We start from the raw sequence: 22,282 nt of genomic DNA, 5'->3' as shown, positions 1-22,282 counted from the left end.
AAGTTCACAAGTTTGCAGTTTTGTTATTACAACAGATGCAATATGAGGGAAAGAAAAGCAATGGGAACATTTGTTTTGCCACACCTTAAAAGAACATGCAGAGCTTTGTAGTTAGGGTCAGAGCACAATGGGGACAAAAGGGCAATTTTCCCCACCACACATGCAAAGAAAATACAAGGCTTCGCACTTCTGATTTCAAATGAAGGAGATCAATGAGGAATTTTGATTTGCACCCTCACTTGAAAATAGGATTTTGGGATTCATTCTTTTGGCAAATCTTTATGTCTATACCAGCTCAAAACAAACTGGGAAGAACTTGTTAGTTACGAATGCTATCAAAAGGCATCCTGTTATTTCTATAGGGGAATTCATTGATTTACTTTAATTAAATATGCTAAGGATCTAGACAGACAAACAGGATATTTTGCTATGGGGATATACTAGAACAATACTTGAGAACATTGCCAGACCTACACAATCTATGGCTTGGGATAGTTTTACTTACAGGAGTGGTGTTGTAATTGGCACCAGTGAACAGCAGGGCACCTCTGGGACAGCAAGGGTGTCAGTCAAGGAAAGTCCCCTCTGGCTCCTCCAAGGGGTCCCAGTCAGCTTCTATGTCTCCTTGTCCCTGTCTCCAATGCAATATGTGGGGCCTCTCTGCTTGGGTGTTTCTCGCAAGAGTTCAGCAGCAGGTTACCTCCCGGAATAAGTGAAAAAGCCCAGTTTGGATGCAAACTGGTTTACTTATAGGGCAAATGAGATCAAACACTTGTCATGATTCCCACGAAAGGGATTGGTTGGTTTTCTCTACCCACATCCCACCTGTGTGCTAATAGGACACAGAGATGACGAGTGTGAGTTAGGAATGTTGTGGGAGGAGAAATCTTTGTCATCCCAAACTGACATGTGGGCTTGACATGTTCAAACTCTGAAAATCTATCAACACGGGAAGTAGCCTAATTTTTCAAATCTTTACATGTATGGATATATTTTTAAGAACTACATTTTAAGGCAAATCAGATGATGCTAATCTGAAGTCGGCATGCCCTTCCTATGCAGAGATATGTTTTTTCTTCATTTACTCAAGAGCCCTATCATTGAAAAATATGGCACCTCCGAGTTCCCATGTTAATTTGGTCATTCACACACAAACCAACTTTCAAATCTCTCCAAATCAAGGGAAGGCCCAAATCAAATTTTCATTAGTAACTCCTGTTATGTTTATCACACAAAACTTGTTTTGGCATGGTTCAAAGGGGGTTACTGTCACCTTTAATAAAAGTATTGAATTACCATTATGGCACACATGCTGCCCTTTTTATGCAATAATATATATTTTCAATTAACTAAACACATGCCTTTCCTTTGCTCTCTTAATTTGCATTTCCCCTTAAGCATGTGATCAGCCAGAGGCTGGCTCATGTTTATCTTCGCCTACTCTAATGTACATTTTATGGGAATTATGACATTAAGGTCACTTCTGCTGAAAGAACGGGCATGGCTTTATCTATTTCGATTGTGGTTTAAATCTAGGCAGTGTATTTCTTTATATTTTTTAAGCAATGGACCTGACTGATTGTTGACAACCATACCTCCCTCACCAGGACCATCAGAGGGAAGGTCTTGAAGGTTACGTTTCATTTTCAGGAGAAATGTCCAGCTCCATTTACACATTCTGCAAGAAATGGCTTTTAAACTTACACATAATACATTTTACATGACATTTTATAAGGCACCTGGGCTTATATCCATGTGTAATGTACTTTGATCTCACAGGTGCAAAAGACATGAGTATCACTTCTGGATAGTCTATATGTATAGAGCAGTTAAATGAGAAAACCATGTTCAAACTCTGAAAGTCTAGTAGGCACTTCTCTCTGCATACTGCCATTTTGGATGAGAAAAAAGAAGTTCTTTTATTTTTTATGATTTCAAGAAGCTTGGTTTCAATTAAGATTTCGGGATGACAATCTCATGTTGCATAAAGATATTGTACACACTGCTATCTCTCTCTTTAAGTAAAAAGTGTAGCTTTCCATGGATTTAGTAAAACAGCATTTTCAGACACATGTCTTTCCCTTTCCTTGCTGAAATGCACTGTGCATATCTTTGCACTTTGAGATTTAAGCCCACTTTCTTTCCTTTGAGATTTAGGCCTGGTTTCGGTTCAATGGGCTTCATGTCTGACATCGCCATTTCTGTGCTGGCCTTATACTTCAAGGGAACTTCACCAATCACTCTGGACTCTATCTTTGGCATTCAGGTGCTATATTTCAACCCACAGGTGCCCCCTCCTGATGATTTTTTGATTCGGGTGATACAGAGAGAAGAGTGTGGCGTACATTTAAGGCCCATGACAGAAATCCCTTTGCCTCAAAACCGCATTTCCATATTTCACCCAAAAACAGCTGTGCTTTCTTTCCATTGTGCACATGTGTGGCGAGCTTTGAACACTGCCACCCCAGAGAATGGTTGCATTTGTTTTTGCCTCAAATCAAAGCACAAGAAAATTACCTACATGCAGAACGGCATTACATTTTCTGTTCTGTTTTCTGAATACTAAAGCTGCACACATGACATCCAAGATGGCTATGCAATTTGCTCTTCATTTCATTTTAAAACATCACAAAGTTGTGCTCTTCATGAAAACCCACCCTGCATGCTTTACTTCTGCCGAGCACCAAGAAGAAAGGCAATACATTTCCAGAACAGCTGATATACTGGGAAATCACTTAAAAGGCAAATAATTCAGTTTTTTCACTTAAACATGGCTATAAAACATTGTGCACAAACTGCAGTAAATGAAAGAAATAAGGCAGTGTTTCTTTTTCTCATGTCAATTTCAAAGAAATGCTTGGCAGTATAGTGCTCTGTGTCCAGAAACTGGCCATATCTGTAAAAGCACTCCAGAGGTTAATTATCAATAAACTGTGTGCTACAGAAACCCCATTGGGAAACACAAAATGAAGTGAAATAAACACACGTGTGAATTTGCTCTTCTGAAAATCAGAAACATGCAGTTTAAAAGTGAAATGACAAATGGCAGCATTGCTGGCACAGAAACAGTATTGTATATGTGGGGATGAGGGGGTTGGCACTAAAATGTACATTATATTTATTTCTGTTGAAAGAAAGAAAAAAAGACTTTAAAACCAGCAGAACAGGTTTGGCCCAGGCATTCACTTCAAATGTGCTCTGCCCCCCATGGGAAAATAATTACCTCCACAAGTGGACCAGCCCCCATGGGCATATGGAAGTCTCAAAGTGTGGGACTTTGCAGCCTCATCAGACTGACTGGCAACCCTGCCAGAATGAACAAAGGAGGCCAGCTGGGCTGGGCATAACAGTGAGGTGCGATTTCATCCAGCACCCCTCTTAAGGGAGAACTGTCAAAAACTTCAAAAGACATCATAAAAGCTCTTTGTTGCCAGCCAAGCTTGGCAGAGACAGTTGTTGTGGGGGTTTTGAGGACCGCCCACATCTGTGACAAATTCACCCCATTGACATTAAAGAACTGTTGTACATTAATACATTTGTTTCAGCATCCTAAATAAGCAACAATTTGATATTATGCCTGTATTTCATGTGCATTTTAAACAGGCAAGGTGAGATCCAGTGCATGTTGCTAGTACCTGGGGAACTGGAATGGCAGGAATAATGCATTTCTGAGTGAAGTATAAATGACAAAGGGCCTCATTACGACTCAGGCGGTAAGGGTTTTACGGGGGCGTAAACAGCGCCGACCCTTACCGCCTGAGTACGAGGTCCCTTAGCGCCATGGCGGACTTAACACCTGCTTTTAGCAGGTGTTAAAATCCATGGCGCTAAGGGACCATGGAGTTAATTACGCCACCGTAATTTACGGTGGCGTAATTAACGCCTTCCCCACTCCCATTATGCCCTATGGGGCAAAATGGGAATGGGGAAGGGAAAATGGGGATTTACCGCCCCGCCAAGGTTGGAATGGGGCGGTAAGTCCGCCTACCACCATGGCGTAAACGTAGTTTACGCCATGGTGGTAAAGTCACGGCCCAGGCGGTAACTTACCGCCTGGGTCGTAATGAGGCCCAAAAGCATTAAACTTGGTGAAAATATGTGAAATACTAATGAGCATATGTGCAGCTAGTTGCATAATTTTAAATATTATGAATCTCCTAAGAATGGCAAAATTGTGCCCAAAAGCGATGCTATCTCGCACAAAGTTGGCGATCGGACTGTCCAATTCCCTGTGAAATATGGAATCTGCATATCTATTTCTTTTGATGGTGACTAGTATAGATTTGAAGTTTGCTCCATAGTTTAGTTTTGGTAAAAAGTAAATGTGGTGAGACAAAGGACGTAATAAAACACACACACATAAAATGGTGTCATTTCCCCTGGACCAATCAGCCGCAGGGAGGTGGGAGGACCGATAGGGTGGCCTATCCTAGGATAGGACTAATTCTTGGGTGCTTCCCCTCAGATTGTAAAATTCTATGATGTCACTTTGCCTATATAAGGGGGAGACAGAGACACACAGTGAACTTACTTACTTGCTCTCTGACTGACTGCCCAATTTCCTGACCTGCTGACTCAGACCCAAAACCAAATTGAGAAACAAACCACTGATCCAGATCCAGGCAGAACCACTAATCCAGATCATGACAGAACCACCCATCCAGATCCAGGTAGAACCATCCCATCTAGGAGGTCCCAGCTGTCCACAGTGACTAGACCTTGCTTAGCTGTCCCGCATCACATCTAGGAGAGCCCAGCTGTCCCAGTGACCAGATCCTTGGCTCTGCTGTCCAGAGACCTCACTGGCTGTCCAAATCCCCAAATTCAAGCTTACTTAGTAGGTATTGCGTCACCGTGTCACAAAAACTGCATATGCCGCTCTTTTAATGTTGCATCCCATAGAAAATCCTATTAAATCTCATATAAGATCCCAAATTGCCAGGTTCATCTGTTCACCTTTTGCCTAGAAGAATCTGTGTCAGTCCATATCTGTTAGTGTATTCCTTTTATAAGTATTCCAGTTATCTGTCTAAGTCCTTAGTACCATTTTGAAATAAATAAATAAATTCCCCTATAAGGAGGTACGCAGTGTGAGCTGGTTAACATTCAAAATTAACCCCCTTGAGCGCAGTGTCTTTCTTTAATAAAATAGCCCTTAAAATATAGCCTCAGTAAAACTAGTCATTGTGCAATAAAAACCGAATTTGCTCGTGTACCGTGTTTTTCTCTAAATACCAATTTGCCTCTTTCCCATAAAAAACCCAAACATAATCCCATTAAGAATATTCCCTTTACCTCAGAATCCTGTCTCTTATGTGCCTTTGTTCTCATCCAAAAACTGATTTCGGATTTTGAAAGTTAAGCCCCTTTTCTTAGCTGCTTTTCAGTTTTAAAAACCGTGTGAAAAACGAATTGCAATTCTGCCACGTGCGTTTCTTGTCTGCATTGTTTTCCTTTCAGAATCGATTTTCTTACCTGTTTCACATTGCCTTGGTGCCTTCTTAGTCTATCTCTTAAGTGCAGCCACACCAAATTTCTGTCATAGCTATCCTACCGCAATTGTAAAGTGAGATACAAGTAACACGTGAAATCCGAGTATGCCATTTTGCTCATTTATAAGGTTTTCATTTTCTTCTTTGGCCTCCTATTTTGGGGTGATGGGCTGTAGTTGTAATCTGATTTTCCCTCTTCATTCTGACTCCTTGCCATTGCTTTCCATCCACAAAGAATTTAGTCAGCAAGTGTTTGGGGCAGTGTAGTGTTGCAGGGGGAGTGATTAACCTGTGTGCTATCTGTCATTTTGAAGAAAAGTAATGTTGTTTCCACTTCCATGAAAGGTTCATGTATCTTATGTTAGGAGTGTGAAGTAACTGTATTGGGGGATTTTTGCATACATTCTGTCACACAGCACTGCCCCAATTTTGATTTGCTTGATTTTCTGTGAATTGTAAAAATTAATAAATATTTTATTGTTACACACCGGCCTGGTTCATAGTATATTGCGACACGGGGTGTTTGTTAAGGTGGGTTTGAGATGGGTTGGGTGCCTACTCAAACCAAGAACCCAGGGTTCAAATACAAATAAAAGGGCATTTTATTGTGCGCCACATTCATGGTCAGGGGAAGAAGTCCCTGGCTGGAGTGTGCCATGTCATAAATCCATCAAGAAAGAAAATATAGTCACCCCACAGGGTGTAAAATACAGGTGATGTGGTATACTAATTACCGATACTCACCTCACTTTTTCAAACCTCAAAAAACAAACAACTAATGTACGACACTGTAGCATACAAGAAAAATGCCACAGACTAGTCAACAGATCTAGCACAAGGTTTCCCTTGGAGGATCACTCTCACTTAGGGCTACTATTTTCTGATTCCAAGGAGTGTCCTAATTAGCTCTGGCTCTATATGTTTTACCCCTGGTTAGCAAGTGGTCATATCATCATTGCTATACATTTAACACTTGAATATTAACCAGAGTCTTGGCTATAATTCTCATTATTTTAATAGAAAACATAAAACAACTTTTGGTGCAAAAACTTCAGTGACATTTTACACAAAAATTATTATTTCTCAAGAGATACATTAATTCGAATATAATCTTTCGATCAGAATGTCAACATTTGAATTAATCATGCACCATAGAGAACAATAAAAAGTTAAGTACAAGTAAAACAAAAAGACCGTACAAGTATTTTTGACAAAAAGACCCAATGAGACAAAGTTTTCATTTGGACAAAATCTATGAATAACACAAAAAGTAAATTCTATTCCTATGGCAGAGGGATATTATAACATTACTTAGTTTTCACCCTATTTTGGTTTTACATTGCTTAGTTTTCAACCTATTTTGGTTCTGAAAATCCACATATGTGTTCGCCAAAAGGCCCCAAATAAAGAAAAACAAAAACCAATTATTGTTCCTTTATGGGGTTTAGGAATATATAACTAGTGTCAACTAAACTTATATATTCACACTAGACTACTGTTTCTTACAGTACTGCTCAGGTCTACGTATATGCAAACTGGCCTAGCTGATGTAAGTCCAGTGGTCAACAATGTCAGCCAAAGAGGGTCAGGCAGATGGAGTTGAAATACGTTTTGGCGTGGAGATCTGGACAGAAAACGCCTTCCTCAGGACCAAAAGTCAGATGTGTAAGAATTATAGCCTCTATAGAAACAAGCAAATACAAAGAGGACAAGGAAGAAGAACAAAAAATAACATTAAGGGGAGTTATAAAAAGATTAAAAGTCCAACCTACAACGACTACTAAAGAACTAAAGGCATACCAGTTTCTATTCAAATAATGAATGTAAAGGAAAAAAGCCAGACAAGAAAAGAGAAAGGATAAACACCCAAACCCATCACAGGGTAAAGAGACAAATAATAAACAATATTGTTTATGACAAGATACAATATGTGTGCATAGTCCAGCACCGTGAAGGAACATTACAGTGTGTAGATAATAGATCCATAACAGTGGGGGCTTGTGCCGTTATTGAGATAAATGTTCCACCCGTGACAGCTTAACACAGCAGGCTAGCCCAGAAAAGGTAGTGATACTTTTTGTGGTTAGAAAACTGTGTTATACTGTAAAAGCGTCATCACAAAACATATACCTTAAGTATCAGGCATGTGTGTAAAAATAAAGTAAAATTAACCCTGAACTAGACAAAAGCAGAATAAAGATTTGTCCTTGCAAAATTAATTAAATAAAGGAAGAACACTCTTCATAATCACCACAGTGGAGATAAACATGGCTAGACAGCACCTTCTGTCCAAACTATTCATTAGAGGGGAATGGGCAGAGCAGGAGCAGTAAGTCTGGCTATCCAGCATGATGTAATAGGTCACCTCCACAAGCACGGATGTGTGGCAGGACAGTGGCCTATTACATCAAGCCTTGACTGAGTTTTACATGACTCAGAATATCAAAGAGGAGCAGCTTAAAAAGGTCCGACTCACTGCCTACATATACCTCCATGTGGTAGTCATAGAAAAAAAGTACAGAGAAAGTGTCAACGTTGGCTAAAATCAGTCTGACCTTTTAAATCAAACCCAGAGTGAATTGAGGCAGGTAGAAGAAAAGATGCGAGAGAGACACATATCTGAGTCAGAGTTAGGAAATCTCATCAAACTATAAACCAACAAAGAGATGAACTGATGGAACAGGTTGGCACCTTGTATCAGGAAAAATAGGCCCTATACCAGGAGGTGTGCAAATTAAGAACACACTTACAGAAAAGAGAGTCAGACCTTCAGGAACTGACTGACCTAAAAACTGAGTATGCAAATGCAATGGGGCACATAAGCCAAGTAGAAGGTGATCTACAATAGACCACCCAAGCCAAAGATGTGCAGGGACAGGAGATTCCTCTCCTGCAACAAAAATGTTCTGAGTTTTCCCAAGCAATACAAGAGGAACAGAAAAGAAATGAGGCCCTTTCTGATGAGAACAGGGGACTCGAGAGCCAGGTAGCAGCGCAAGGGAAGGTAATAGAGGTGAGTCAAGCCCTGATAGCAGAGCACAAGGCTCAGGTCTTTGCCTACCGTCAATAGATAGGGGCTGAGAAGGAGAAACTTGAGAAGTTAGGAGAAGAATGTGCTAGGTTAAATCAATACTTGAGGGACCCTGAGTGGTTAGAGAGGGACAGGGCCACCCCTGATCACAGTGTGATGCCCTCTGTACCAAGAGCCTTGAACCCATTTACCATCCTGTATGCGCAAGACACTGCTAACTTCATGGCCACAAGTTCACAAGAACCAGAAACCTTGAGGCAGCCGGACTCAAGTAGGCCCAGCATGATTGAGCAGACAGGCCACCGCCCATCAGAGATTGATGGACGAGCATCCCTGTACAGGTTACAACATATTATGGCCCATGTATCTGACCAGGAAGACTCCAATGAGGAGAAAATCAGGGAGCTAGACTTAAAGAAACATCATCTACAAAGGGACCATTTGGTTCGCTTTGCACAGAAAAAAATAGCATGAATTGAGGCCCCAAAATAGTATTCTGAAAATCTCAATACCAATCAGGGAGATGGGGGGAATTCTCCACCAACCCTGGAAGCAGGGAGGAGTCAGAAGACTACTCTCCTGTGCGAAAGAGGGAGTGCAAGGGGAGTGAACCAAGCCGCAACAGGGGAGATGAGTCTAGGCCCCATCATTCTGGGAGAAACTCCCAAGCTCAAAGAATTAGGGAGTGCCTAGAGAATAGGAATGGGACCTCAAATAGTAGCAGCTCTGAGTCTTCAAAAGAAGGCTAACAAAAAAAAGAGAACTCTGGTGAAAGACCCCATTAAACAGATAAAAGCTATCAGGAGTTCCATGGCTTTGTACCACAAAAATGCCAAAAATTCTGTCTGGGAGCGTCTGGAGCTATATGAACAGATGATGACATCTTTTGACATTAAAAATAATCAGAATTGTATAAAGTTTGCCAAATGGGCGTTTTCTCCAGAGTACTCCAGCTTCTTTGCTGGGCTGGAAGACCAGAACCATTCAAGGTGGTCCACCTATAAGGTGCCCATCCTGAAGCACTTCTCCATGCACAGAAGCCCCCAGGAGGCCCACAAGACAGCCTACAATCTGCAGTGTGGAGAGGCTCAGGCCCCAAGAGAATGTGTTCAGGAACTAAAACGGGCATTTGCACAAACTACTAGGCGGGTGCACACGAATAGTAGGGAATTTGTAAATACCTATTTCATGCACTCCCAAAGTACACCATGACCCAGTTGGTAAGGGATTTCCATCATGTCAGGACCCTGGGCTGGTTAATAGAGCAAGCTACCCGGATCTACGAGGTCCAAAAACCGGTAGAAACCAAAAACCCCACCAAAAACCCCAAACCAACCAACACCCCGCTGGACCTAGAAATGGGGGGAGCCTAAAAATAGACCTTCCCAAAATCAACCAAATCAGAGGCACAGAAGACCGTCTGATCAATCACAAACAGGTGGGAGTCAGGCAGGGTACCCTGAAAATGTGCCCCCTAACTCTGCCAATTACATCAGCCCTAGGTATAAGGGCAACAGGCCCATCTTGGGGTATGTGTGGACACCCCCGGCCCAGGGGCGAGGTCCAATAAGGTGAGTATGGCCCCAGGGAACTTCCCTCCAAACTTTCCTCAGGAGGGCAGTAATCCTCCAAATCCTGGTTTAAATTTCTTCCCCCGGTACCCTCAAAACCCCAACATGCAGGACAACCCTCCTTACTCTCCCCGCTTTCAGGAGTCCGGACCACCAAATCCGGGAGAGAGGAGGCCAAGGGTGGAGGGCTACCAGGGAAACCCCCAGTATCCAGGTTACTCTGGGAGAAGGGATAGTTACCCATCACAAGACTAACCCAGATTTGACACAAGACCCCTGTACCAGCCGGAGCGGGTCTCAAGACCTGAGTCGCATGTTGAGGGCTCAGCAGAACCCTCCGATGAACATGGCAGCCCAGAATAACTCAAACCAAGGGTTGGAACAATGACGGTGAGAGAACCCCTGATAACCCACCGGTTCCAGAGGAGGAGACATGGGAGGAAGGGGGATGCAAAGCCCTAGAGGAAGCTTCCTTCCTCACCTGCGAAAAGCCCCTAGACACCCCGGAACCAGAACTTAAATCTCCTGCCTCTGAAAATCTGCAACCCAGGGAACAGAGGGTGAGTAGGAGAAACAAAGAGACAAAAAAGACCCATTTTGTGTAGGAAGTCAGTGTCCTCCAGTTTGAAGGGGAAGAATCATTGGAGGATTCTGGGAAGAAAGTCTTCTCCTTCAAGGATGGGGGAATTCCTCCCAAAGAAATCGCCCATCCCCGAACCCCAGAAAAGTAATCCTGTAAATGTAACAGTAACTAAGGGATCCTCCCCAAAAACGGATTCTAGTGACTGTCTCCAGGAAGAGTGGGCAGCACAGAATCAAGGGGAAAAAGGGGATTCCAAAATCTCACCTATTTCAGGATGCCAAATTTTATTTACAGATTCCCGAACTCCGACACAGAAAACTGTCCAGGATTCCCCAGTTTCAGAGTCCAAAATAAAGAAACTAACTACCCAGCTTGCCCAAAATGGCCATTACCGTTGCCCATTGAAGGAGAAAGAAGGTAGGTTCTATGCCCCCGTCCGGGTGTAAGGGCAATGTAAATTTTTAGCACTGATGGACACCTGATCCCAAGCCACTCTTCTGTCCAAAAGGGCCTTTGAGCAGCTTAATTCATGAATGGGGGAGAGACACCAAATTCCTCTGAACCCTCTTCCTGGACAACTCCAGAACTTAGACAGGAATGAAATTCTCATCGAAGGGACTGCAGATTTGGAGATTAAAATTGGGTGACACCAGGTGAAACATCCAGTTATAGTTGTCACTCCAGAGGGGACTGACATCCTTTGGAGGTTTTCTCCCGTAATAGACTGTGTGAACAAGGTCCTCTGGACTCAGGCTAACCGGCTAATAAAATTGAAACAGAGCACCAACTATGTCAGTTTAAATGGCACAAGCCGCATGGCTGAACAGCGATCTGACCAAATTGAGTTCCCTTTTCAAAACAATCAACTACCTGACATTACTGTAATTGCTGTAGGACAACAAACAGGTGATGGGAACTCCTCTCCATTTCTGAAAATCAACCTTCCTTCCAGTTTCAAGTGGCATTCCACACTGGAAGGAGATACCATGACATTTTCTACCGATTCCCAATTTGAAAATCTAAGTCCTGTAGTAAAAAGTGATGAAAAAGCAGCTCAAGGCATGGCTTAGGTTCAGAAAAAGGGTGAACAGCTGTTCCTCCCCATTCAGGTAAATGAGCGGGGGACCCTGTTCTCACAAGAGTAGACCTGAATAGTGAAGAAAGCTTCATCAGCGAAGCGTTATTCAGGAAACTCCCAAAAGATCAGACCATTCCCGCTGTTGAGTCTGTTTATCAGTGGCTATGGGGCCTGGAAATCCCCTATTCGCAGTTGTATGCTAAAAATGTCTATCTCTGGTAAATGCATAGAGTATAATTGTTGGGTCGTGTCGAGGTGTTCCCTCTGCCTTCTACTTAGACAGTGACATTCTCTCCCAATTGACAATTGATTTGGATCTCATTAATGGCCAAGCCCGGTCACAACTGGAGGGTAACCCGAAGGGCCTTGGCAATCCTAAAGAAAGCCTTCCGGTCAGCCCCATTGCTACCAAAGGCAGTTGAAGTTCAAAAGTGGAGAGGAGGTCACATCCCAGCCTGGCCTTCAAGATCTGCATCCCCAAAGGAGATCTGTCAGAAGAGAAATGGGCCCACATCAATGCGTTAAAAAGTTGTCACCCCAGACACACTTTGCGGCTGATTGATGAGCCAAAAGAAAACCAAGCAGAGGAACCATCTGTAGAATGAGAAGAAAGGAAAAGAATAAGCTGAGGGAAGTATTTAGATGCATAGGTATATCTATATCAATGAAAAAACTTTGTTAAGGGGACATTATGGTTAAGTTGCGCTACTAAATACCTATCAAATTCAGTGAAAAAACTTTGTTAAAGGGACGTTATGGTTACAAGTAAAACTGAAAAAAACACTAAGCAACCATAACTCGTGCCACCACCGTGCACTGCTAAGAATAACACCCATGACATCAAAGATGACATCACAAATATGATTGATGACATCACTGATGACATCACATGTGCATTTAATTTTCATAGGAAGTCCCTACAAGGGGCTGTGAATGTAATGTTGGCAAACCAGTGTCAGGGGTCATCTGGAGATGTGTGATGAACTATATACTTGATTATGCAAAGTATTGCTCCAAAGAACGTCCCATTGCAGTGTTGTTTCTAGAACAGGAACCTACTCATACAGAAACATAAGCATTGGCTGCAGCATACACCATAGAGATGTAATAATTCTAATTTTCCCATGTTGGATAGTAAAACGGTGAATGCTCCTGTATCACACTTTTGCATACTGTGAAACATATACTAAGTAGGTAATAATGCATCACTTACTACATACTTGTACTACTACGCACAAAAAATTAAGAGACCATATTGTATACAAATATGGGGCTTATACAGGGTGAGTAAAGTAAGTAAACAAGAGGCAGTATCATGAGCCACTGTGTATAACCAACATGATTATCTTTACACATATAAATGATTGCTGTGTTTCAGGCCTGCTTCTTCCCCTATGTATGTGCACCACAAGATGCGATTGAATTCTAATGAAAGTATTGTAAGAACATGTGAGAATAGCAACGTCTACAAATGTAATACCTTTTGAATTTTAAGTTTTTGACTGTCAGTGAATTAACTCACCTGGCCTAGATATGTCAGTGAACAAAAAAAGAAGGGGCTAGTCGTGTGATGTCATCAGTGATGTCACCAATCATATTTGTGATGTCATCTTTGATGTCATGGGTGTTATTCTTAGCAGTGCACGGTGTTGGCGTAAGTTACGGTTGCTCAGCTTACCATAACTGGCGAATTTCAGGGGTATTTCATTTTTACTTGTAACCATAACGTCCCTTTAACAAAGTTTTTTCACTGAATTTGATAGGTTTTTAGTAGCACAACTTAACCATAACGTCCCCTTAACAAAGTTTTTTCATTGAATTTCATAGGTTTTTATGAGTCCAAATTAATCATAACGTCACTTGAACAACTTTTTTTCAGTGAATTTCATACGTTTTTATTAGTGCAACTTAACCATAATGTCCCCTTAAAGTTTTTTCATTGAATTTCATAGGTTTTTATTAGTGCAACTTAACCATAACGTCCCCTTAACAAAGTTTTTTCATTGAATTTCATAGGTTTTTATTAGTGCAACTTAACCATAACGTCTACGAACATCTGACTTCATTCCGGACCTTTCGGACAGTGCCAAATGACCATATGCTGGCGCGCGGCATGATGACGTGTCCGAGAACCCGTCCGCACTTCACGATAAGATCCGTGCTTCGCAGACAGTTCGGAACTGCATTTTCTACTGATCTAGGAACTTTCAACTTCCCTTGCACAGCTCCAACACCTATTCCTACTCATCCATTAACAATCTAGTACACAGTACATACTTTTAGCAAAACAAAAAAATGCATCCAAAAACAATAAAAGAAATGTTCCTTTAGGAACCACCTTTCACAGTTAAAAAAACAGAAGTAAAAAAAAACGTATATACTCCATCTACTTTATATTTCTCAGTAAAGCAATAAGATTTTCCAACATTTACATTTGCATTTTGTGTTATGCTAATGGCGATATTGTGGCGTTTATCCCCCGTTCCAGGGATGGAACAGTGGATACCGGCCTGGCAGGCCAAGTTATCAGCCCAAGCAAAGCGAGGGTGGATAATGAGGTCTCCGGACCATTATCCCCCCATTCCAGCCCCTGTAATGTGGGATGAAGGCCATTAGCACACTAGGTTCCCAAAAATCCTTTTCCAAGATGGCCACCATGGAAATGGAAGGCAGGGTTCGGTACATGACCCATCTTTGCTTTCCATTGCAGCATGCAGAAAGCAAAAAGAGAACCCTATGACCATATTACTACAAGCACATTTTCCTTCCCTTTCAAACCTACCCCAATTTCGAATAACTTTACCACAAAGCCAGTCCCAGGTGGACATGGCCACTTTCACCCCATGTGTTGTCCTTCGTGGTCATGGCCAGTGACCTGATTGTCAGGATCATGACCTTATTCCATGACCCGAACAATCTGGCCACTGCCCATGGCCAGAGGCTACACCTCAGTCACCAAAGGTAAATCACAATTTTTTTGTACCTACATTTTGACACATGTCAAAAAACAAAATCCATTCAGACTTTATGAAAACATTTACATATAGATCCATAATCTTTTTGCAAACCTTTGTGTAGATTTGTCAAACGGCACCACATTTATAAGCCTTTTCAATATTTTGGGACCCCCCCCTAATTTTGCCCCCTCTCAACAAAATCCCACCAAACTTCGCAAAAACATTAATATCTAGTTCTATTATCAGTTTGCCAAATTAAGTGTAGATTCGTCAAATGGCACCTCATTTATAAGCCTTCACATTATTTTGAGACCCCCCTCTAATTTTGCCCCCTCTTGACAGAATCCCACCAAACGTTGTAAACCCATTCGGAATCAGTACAGGAATATAATTGCAAATTTACATGCAGTTTCATTGAGTTTTGCCAAAGTTATATGTCATCCAAAAACTGCCCCAAACATCTCAAGTGTCCCTGAACTTCTCAAGACTGTTTGCGAACATCCGAACTGTTCGCAGACTTTCGCAGCAAAAACCACCTGTTTTTTTGCTTCTTGCAGCCATATTCCATCCCATCCTCATCACCCCTCACCTTCCCAGAGATTATTTGATAAGTTTGACAAGTGCAATGTTGTGTTTTTTAATATGTTTTTACTGCGATGTCCGAGGACACCGACCGATGTTTGCGAATCCAAGATGGCGGGCATTTCCAAAAATCTGACGCACCTCACACTTCATACCAACCAATCAGCGAACATGTTGTGTGCCCGTGGACATGACGCAAGTCAATTAGCCAATCATTGTCCTGTCCGCGGAGCGAACAGGGAAGTGTGTCCGTGGAGCGGACATAGATATCACTAATATTTTTGCCTTGTGTTTTGGCCGTTTAAAAAAAAATACTGGATGGATTTACACCAAATTAACAAAAGCACACTTTCGGGACCAAGCCGCTGCTCCTACCGCAAATTTCGTGGAAATCCGTCCAGCGGTTTGGGCAGTAGGCGCGAGCAAAGTTTTTTCCCATTATGTCTATGGGTAAAAAATAAACTTTGGGATCCCCCCTATAACTTTGCCCCCCCCTTGACTAAACCTCACCAAACTTTACAAAAAAATCCAGAGTGAGCCATATACAGTTTTTGCAGAGTTTGGTGAGGATTCGCCCCGGGAGAGCGAAGTTAGAAACCACCCAAAAAGTGTTCTTCCTATGGGTTTAGCAACTTAACCATAACTACATGGCCGCTACTGCAGGCCATGTAATAACAGGGAGTATTTTCCTTTAGTGTTACTTTAAAAATGAAAAAGTGTGTTTTGAAAGTCAAGTACTGGCCTGGTCCTGTTGAGTAAATTGCTTGATGTTACTATAAAAATGAAAATAAATGTTTTAAAATCAAATTGTTGTTCTTGTCCGATTGAGTAATCTACTAGGTGTGATGGTAAAGATGAGAAATGCTTATGTCCTAGAAAGTGTACATTGTAATTATTGGTCCACTGTTGTAAATCTTCTGGGAAACCTGTAATTGAAAAATCCTAAAACCTGTTTTGTATTTTTCTTCTATTTGATGATTAACTCCATTACCTCCTAGACTGGCATTACATTTGCTGTTCTGTTTTCTGAATACTAAAGCTGTACACATGACATTCAAGACGGCTCTCCAATTTGCTCTTGATTTCATTTTAAAACATCACAAATTTGTGCTCTGCATGAAAACCCACCCTGGCATGCTTTACTTCTGCTGAGTACCAACAAGAAAGGCAATACATTTCCAGAACAGCTGATGTACTGGGAAATCACTTGAAGGCGAAGAATTCGGTTTTCCACTTAAATACGGCTTGTGTTTTCTTTTGCTATAAACCATTGAGCACAAACTGCAGTAATTGAAACAAATAATGCTGGGTTTCTTTTTCTCATGTCAATTTCAAAGAAATGCCTGGCAGTATATCTCTGTGTCCAGAAACTGACAACATCTGTAAAAGCCCTCCAGAAGGTTAATTAACAATAAACTGTGCAATAGAAACCACATTAGGAAACGCAAAATGAACTAAAATAAAAACACATGTGAATTTGCTCTTCTTAAAACCAGGAAAATGCAGGTTAAAAGTGAAATGACAAATGGCAACATTGCTTGCACAGAAACAGTATTGTATATGTGGGGATGAGGGGTTTGGCACTAAAATGTACATTTTATTTATCCCAAAAAAGACTTGGTTTATTTTGACAAAAAGAAAAAAAAACCTTTGAAAACAGCAGAACAGGTTTGGTCGCGGCATTTCAAAGGTGCTCTGCCCCCCATGGGGAAATAATTACCTCCATAAGTGGACCTGCCCCTATGGGCATATGAAAGGCTCAAAGTGCGGGAGTTCGCAGCCTCGTCAGACTGACCGGCAGCCCTGCCAGAATGAACAAAGGAGGCCAGTTGGGCTGGGCATAACAGTGAGGTGTGATTTCCTCCAGCAACTCTCTGAAGGGAGAACTGTCAAAACTTCAAAAGACATCATAAAAGCTCTTTGTTGCCAGCCAAGCTTGGCAGAGACAGTTGCTGTAGGGGTTTTGAGGACCGCCCACATCTGTGACAAATTCACCCTTTTGATGGACTTAAAAGAACTGTTGTACATTAAGACATTTGTTTCAGCACCCTAAATAAGCAACAATTTGATATTATGCCAATATTTCATGTGCATTTTAAACAGGCAAGATGAGACCCAGGGCATGTTGCTAGCACCTGGGGAACTGGAATGGCAGGACAAATACATTTCTGGGTGAAGTATAAATAACACAGACATATAACTTGGTGAAAATACGCAAAATAGTAATGAGCATGTGTTTAATGTAATTTATGTGTAAAGTTTTTACATTTTGTATAAAACTGTATCATATTAATAATAAATAAATAAATAAAGTAATGAGCATATGTGTAGTTAGTTGCAGAATTTTAAATATTATGATTCTCCTAAAAATTCCGAAATTGTGCTCAAAAGAGATGCTACCTCACACAGAGTTGCCGATCGGGCGGTCCAATTCCCTGTGAAATATAGAATCTGCATATCTGTTTCTTTTGATGGTGACTAGTATAGATTTGAAGTTCGCTCCATAACTTAGTTTTGGTAAAAAGTAACTGTGGTGAGACAAAGGAAGTCATAAAACACACACACATAAAATGATGTAATTTCCCCTGGACCAATCATCCCGGAGTGAGGCGGTAGGACCGATAGGTTGGCCTATCCTAGGATAGGACTAATTCTTGGATGCTTTCCCCCAGATTGTGAAATTCTATGCTGTCACTTTGTCTATATAAGGGGGAGACAGAGACACACACTGAACCTACAAACCTAATTACTTGCTTCTGCTTGCCTTATTTCCTGAACTGCTGACTCAAACCCAAAACCAGATTCAGAGACAAACCACTGATCCAGATCCAGGCAGAACCACTGATCCAGATCCAGACAGTACCATCCATCCAGACCCAGGCAGAACCATCCCATTTAGTAGAGACCAGCTGTCCACAGTGACCAGACGTTGCTTAGCTGTCCCGCTTCACATCCAGGAGAGCCCAGCTGTCCCAGTGACCAGAACCCTGGCCCCACTGTCCAGAGATGTTGCCGGTTGTCCAAATCTCAAATTCAAGCTTACTTTGTAAGTTTTACGTCACCCAGTCCCAAAAACTGCATATCCCGCTCTTTTAGTGTTGCATCGCATACAAAATCCTATTAACATCTCATATGAGATCCCAAATTGCCAGTATCATCTGTTCACCTTTTCCCCTAGAAGAATCTGTGTTAGTCCATATCTGTTAGTGTATTCCTTTTATCATTATTTCAGTTATCTGTGTAAGTCCTTAGTACCATTTTGAAATAAATTAATTATTTTCCCTATAAGGAGGTACGCATTGCGAGCTGGCTAACATTCGAAATGAACCCCTGTGCGCATAGTGTCTTTCTTTAATAAAATAGCCCTTAAAATTTACCTCAGTAAAACTGGTCATTGAGCAACAAAAAACAAATTTGCATATGTAGTGTGTTTTTCTCTAAATTCCGATTTGCCTCTTTCCCATAAAAAACCCAAACATAATCCCATTAAGAATCTTCCCTTTGCCTCAGAATCCTGTCTGTTATGTGCCATTGTTTCTTATCCAAAAAACGATTTACGATTTTGAAAGCTCTGTCCCTTTTTTTAGCTGCTATTCAGTTTTAAACCCATGTGAAAAACAAATTGCAATTCTGCTGCGTGTTTCTTGTCTGCATTATTTTCCTTTCAGAATCAATTTTCTTACCTTTGTCACGTTGCCTTGGTGCTCTGTTCAGCAGGCTGTAAGATCCCTGTCTTTTAAGTGCAGCCACACCGAATTTCTGTCATAGCTATCCTACCACAATTGTAAACTGAGATACTAGACAGAGTAGCATACTTACAAATCCAGCAATATCTAGAAACCAACAAACTCTTAGGTGCCTGCCAATCCAGATTCAGACCGCAGCAGGGCACAGAAACTGCCTTAATCAACCTCAAAACCCAAATTAATGAGATTAATGACAAAGGAAACACCGCCATGCTTCTCCTCCTTGATCTGTCGGCAGCCTTCGACCTGGTAGATCACACAGTCTTGTACGAACACCTGGCCTCTGGGCTGCCCACTTCTCAAAAGAGGCCGTAGCCTGGATCCAATCATTTTTGGACAATCGTACCATGAGAGTCTTCTCCTCACTAGCTTCAGCAGACCCCATCAAAATAACCTGCGGTGTCCCCCAAGGATCCTGCGTCTCCCCCACCCTTTACAATATCTTTACCAAGCCCCTATTTGACAAGTTGGACAAACTGGGTGTCTCATACACTAACTATGCAGATGACACCCAGATTCTCATACCCCTTTCGGGCAACTTCGACTCCAATACGGCCTTGGTAAACAAAATATACCTCATCATTTAGGCATGGATGGCCACACACGGCCTATGCCTGAATGATGAGAAAACCAAAATACTGCTCCTCGGATCCAACATCAACCTAAAAAAACACAGTCCTGACTACAACGCCTTCAACATAGACGGCAACACTATCACAGTCACCAAAACAGTGAAAACTTTAGGCTTTCACCTTGACTCAGCCATGTCACTAAAAAAAACAAGTGAATTCTTTAGCATCCTCTACCGCTTTCACGTGCAAGCTTATCAGAGCAAGTAGAGCATTCCTCTCCCAAGCTAGCTGCATTACCATTGCCAACGCCTTAATACTATCCAGGCTCGACTACTGCAATGCCATGTATCTAGGAGCCAACAAACACATAACAGACAAGCTCCAAACTCTGCAAAATAACGCATTCAGGACAGCCCTTAACCTACCACACAAGGAACACATATCCAACAAAAGAAGATAACACAAATGGCTCAAAATCTGCGACCGCATCTCACTCAAAACAGCATCACTCACCTTCAAATGCTTAAACAACGCGGCCCCCCATACCTGGCAACCAGAATAGTAAAATGAACGTCCACCAGACCCATGAGAATGACCAACGCTTACTGCCTACAGGTACCCAAATTCAGACAGAAAAAAACGGGCGGTAGCAGCTTCCCTGTCATGGCAGCCCAGCACTGGAATGCTCTCCCTCTCAACATCAGAACTGACCAACCCTATTACAGTTTTAGGCGTAACACCCTCACCTGGTTACGCTCCAACGATCCCCATGACTGAACAATGCTCCTCCACCTAGCCTTCCTCACTGTATATATGTATATAAACTGACCTGCTAAATATACAATACTGTATGTATATTTGTATATATGCCTAATTAACATACCCTGTAAATAATGTAATGCTCTGCTAACCATTCAACTGTTTCCTACCCTCTAACCAAGTCCTTATGTATACGTACTCTTCTGCTCTCTGTTGCGCCCTGTTACCTCTGGGTTTTGCGCGCTATATCAAATAAATAAACAAACAAACAAACAAACAAGTAACAAGCGAAATCCCAGTATGCCATTTTGCTCATTTTGAAGGTTTTCGTTTTGTTCTTTGGCCTCATATCTTGGGGTGGTGAGCTGTACTTTAAATCTGATTTTTCCCTTGTCATTCTGACTCCCTGCCACTGATTTCTATGCACAAAGAAGTTAGTCATCAAGTGTTTGGGTAAGTGTTGCAGCAGGAGTGATTAACCTGTGTGCTATCTGTCATTTTGAAGAAAAGTAATTTTGTTTCTGCTTCCATTAAAGGTTTATGTATCTTATGTTAGGAGTGTGAAGTAACTGTATTGGGGGATTTTTGCATGCATACTGCCGCACAGCGGTGGCTGCTGCCCCAATTTTGATTTGCTTGATTTTCTGTGAATTCTAAAAATCAATAAATATTTCATTGTTACACACTGGCCTGGTTCATAGTCCATTGCGACACGGGGTGTGTGTTTAAGGGGGTGTGAGTTGAGTTGGGTGCCTACTCAAAACAAGAATCCAGGGTTGACATAAAAATAAAAGGGCGTTTTTATTGTGCACCACATTCATGGTGAGGGGAAGAAGTCCCAGGCTGGAGTGTGCTGTGTCATAAATCCGTAACAAGAGCAAGAAGAGAGTGGGGTTTCTGTTTCCTTGTGACCTTGGTTCATTCCAGAAATCTCTGATAGAGCAGGTGCACTCTTTTCCCCATCCTGAGGGAGTGGCGCTCTGGTCTGCACTCCACTCTTTTCAGATTTTGGGTTTTGGTCCTGGGCCCCCCCCCCCCCCTTTCCAGTAGCTCTAGCTCCGGCCTGTAGAGGCAAGGAGTTATTTAATCTGTCGAGAATAAAAGAGAGGTTAAGTATTTATACAGTACTCATTTCCCTGGTATGATCAACGAACGAATTGACAACAAAACAACGAGTTACACATTACTTTTCATTTGACGTATACAATTCAGACATGATCATTGCTTTTGGTACATTCCTGAGAAGTATACGTTGGTTTACTCCCTGTAAATGTGTGATTTTCTCCATCAGCTTTCTGTTCTTTACTTTTATTCTTCAGATGGTTCATGGGCTCTACCCTCACTGGGTTCAGTCAAAAGGTCTGTTTGGGATGACAGCTTTTCAACTAATGTATATGACCCCATTTCTCTTCTGTTTGTTCTCCTTTAGGGATGCAGATCTTATAGGCGACAGATGAGATTTTGTCAACAATTTCAAAAGCACCGCGCCAAAAGGGGAAGAACCTCTGCTCTTTGGTCTGGTTCCTTTGAAAATTATACAGGTAGACCCTGTCTCCTACTTTGTACTCTTTCTTGGTGGTCTTTAAGTCGTAGTGGGTTTTCATCCCCTCTGCCAACTTTTCTAAGTTTCGCTCAGGATAGGCAAACGCATGCTGAAGGTGTTTTAGTACATTTTTAATGTACTCATGGGTTGTGGATGCGTTAATCAAGGTCTGCTCTTCAGTTCTGTAGAGCAGATGCTGAGGTAGCACATTTTTCATCCAGTCATGAGCTTGAATGTAGACATTTTTGTCAAAGAAGATGGTGTGGACCTGATGGCCACCAGGACAAACAGTAATCGGATGTCCCAACTAGGTCCAGAGTTCACCACAAACTTCTTCAAGATGCCCACAATTGTTTTATTGTACCTCT

Source organism: Ambystoma mexicanum, chromosome 1p (assembly GCF_040938575.1).
Source record: "Ambystoma mexicanum isolate Mex_15411 chromosome 1p, UKY_AmexF1_1, whole genome shotgun sequence".
Classification (NCBI taxonomy): Eukaryota; Metazoa; Chordata; class Amphibia; order Caudata; family Ambystomatidae; genus Ambystoma; species Ambystoma mexicanum.
Note: the sequence above shows the minus strand (reverse complement) of the source record.